This window comes from Ranitomeya variabilis, unplaced genomic scaffold (genome assembly GCF_051348905.1).
Source record: "Ranitomeya variabilis isolate aRanVar5 unplaced genomic scaffold, aRanVar5.hap1 Scaffold_376, whole genome shotgun sequence".
In the NCBI taxonomy this organism is placed as follows: domain Eukaryota; kingdom Metazoa; phylum Chordata; class Amphibia; order Anura; family Dendrobatidae; genus Ranitomeya; species Ranitomeya variabilis.
In genome coordinates this window covers 10,001-12,500 of record NW_027508114.1, presented here as the reverse complement: position 1 = coordinate 12,500, position 2,500 = coordinate 10,001, and positions in this window count along the sequence as shown.

Below are 2,500 nucleotides of genomic sequence, written 5' to 3'. Positions count from 1 at the left end.
CTCGAAACACCCTGAACCGGTGAGCGGAATCGATTTCCCAAAGTTCTACGGCTCCCGGAAGCCAAAAACAGCTCGCCGGAAAATTTCAAAGTCCCAAGGACTCTTTCTTGAAAATCAATCCGGGGGCCATGGAAGTGTCCTCGGTACAACCTCAGAGCTTTCCCCCGCCTGGAAGTCTGACAGCGGTCTGACGTTTTTCAAAGTTTTGAGCTCTCTGTTTGTTCTCAAAGTCACAAAATCGCTTTTTTTCAGTTTTCCACCCAGCAGACCCAAACTTCACCCCCACTTAGGTCACTGTCTAGGGGCGCCTTACGACATATTGACGCCCCTTTAGGGTGGAAGTAGGGGAAATGGGTGATTTTTACACAAAATCGGAAATTTCTCAAAATTTTTCTAAGTGTCAAGGACTCTTCCAGAAAATCTCCCCCAGGCTCCTGGAAGCGTCCCCGGTACACCTCTGGCGGCTGCCCCCGCCTGGAAGTCCGACACACGCCTGAAATTTTCAAAGTATGAAAATACGCATTTTCATCCAAAAATTCAACTTTCCCCCCGTGCACCGCAAACTTCACCCCCACTTAGGTCACTGCCTTGGGGTGCCTTACAACATATTGACGCCCCCCTGGGGTGGAAGTAGGGGAAATGTGACATTTTTCACAAAATCGAGATTTTCTCAAAATTTTTCTAAGTGTCAAGGACTCTTCCAGAAAATCTCCCCCAGGCTCCTGGAAGCGTCCCCGGTACACCTCTGGCGGCTGCCCCCGCCTGGAAGTCCGACACACGCCTGAAATTTTCAAAGTATGAAAATACGCATTTTCATCCAAAAATTCAACTTTCCCCCCGTGCACCGCAAACTTCACCCCCACTTAGGTCACTGCCTTGGGGTGCCTTACAACATATTGACGCCCCCCTGGGGTGGAAGTAGGGGAAATGTGACATTTTTCACAAAATCGAGATTTTCTCAAAATTTTTCTAAGTGTCAAGGACTCTTCCAGAAAATCTCCCCCAGGCTCCTGGAAGCGTCCCCGGTACACCTCTGGCGGCTGCCCCCGCCTGGAAGTCCGACACACGCCTGAAATTTTCAAAGTATGAAAATACGCATTTTCATCCAAAAATTCAACTTTCCCCCCGTGCACCGCAAACTTCACCCCCACTTAGGTCACTGCCTTGGGGTGCCTTACAACATATTGACGCCCCCCTGGGGTGGAAGTAGGGGAAATGTGACATTTTTCACAAAATCGAGATTTTCTCAAAATTTTTCTAAGTGTCAAGGACTCTTCCAGAAAATCTCCCCCAGGCTCCTGGAAGCGTCCCCGGTACACCTCTGGCGGCTGCCCCCGCCTGGAAGTCCGACACACGCCTGAAATTTTCAAAGTATGAAAATACGCATTTTCATCCAAAAATTCAACTTTCCCCCCGTGCACCGCAAACTTCACCCCCACTTAGGTCACTGCCTTGGGGTGCCTTACAACATATTGACGCCCCCCTGGGGTGGAAGTAGGGGAAATGTGACATTTTTTCACAAAATCGAGATTTTCTCAAAATATTTCTAAGTCCCAAGGACACTTTCAGAAAATCTTCCCCAGGCTCCTGGAAGCGTCCCCGGTACGCCTCCGGCGGCTGCCCCCGCCTGGAAGTCTGACACACGCCTGAAATTTTCAAAGTATGAAAATACGCATTTTCATCCAAAAATTCGACTTTCCGCCCGTGCACCGCAAAATTCACCCTCATTTAGGTCACTGCCCTGGGGTGCTTTACAACATATTGACGCCCCCCTGGGGTGGAAGTAGGGGAAATGTGACATTTTTCACAAAATCGGAAATTTCTCAAAATTTTTCTAAGTCCCAAGGACACTTTCAGAAAATCTTCCCCAGGCTCCTGGAAGCGTCCTCGGTACGCCTCCGGCGGCTGCCCCCGCCTGGAAGTCTGACACACGCCTGAAATTTTCAAAGTATGAAAATAATGCATTTTCATCCAAAATTCGACTTTCCGCCCGTGCCCCGCAAACTTTACCCACAGTTAGGTCACTGTCCTGGGGTACCTCACAACATATTGACGCCCCCCTGGGGTGGAAGTAGGGGAAATGTGACATTTTTTCACAAAATCGAGATTTTCTCAAAATATTTCTAAGTCCCAAGGACACTTTCAGAAAATCTTCCCCAGGCTCCTGGAAGCGTCCTCGGTACGCCTCCAGCGGCTGCCCCCGCCTGGAAGTCTGACACACGCCTGGAATTTTCAAAGTATGAAAATAATGCATTTTCATCCAAAATTCGACTTTCCGCCCGTGCCCCGCAAACTTTACCCACAGTTAGGTCACTGTCCTGGGGTACCTCACAACATATTGACGCCCCCCTGTGGTGGAAGTAGGGGAAATGTGACATTTTTCACAAAATCGAGATTTTCTCAAAATATTTCTAAGTCCCAAGGACACTTTCATGAAATCTTCCCCAGGCTCCTGGAAGCGTCCCCGGTACGCCTCTGGCGGCTGCCCCCGCCTGGAAGT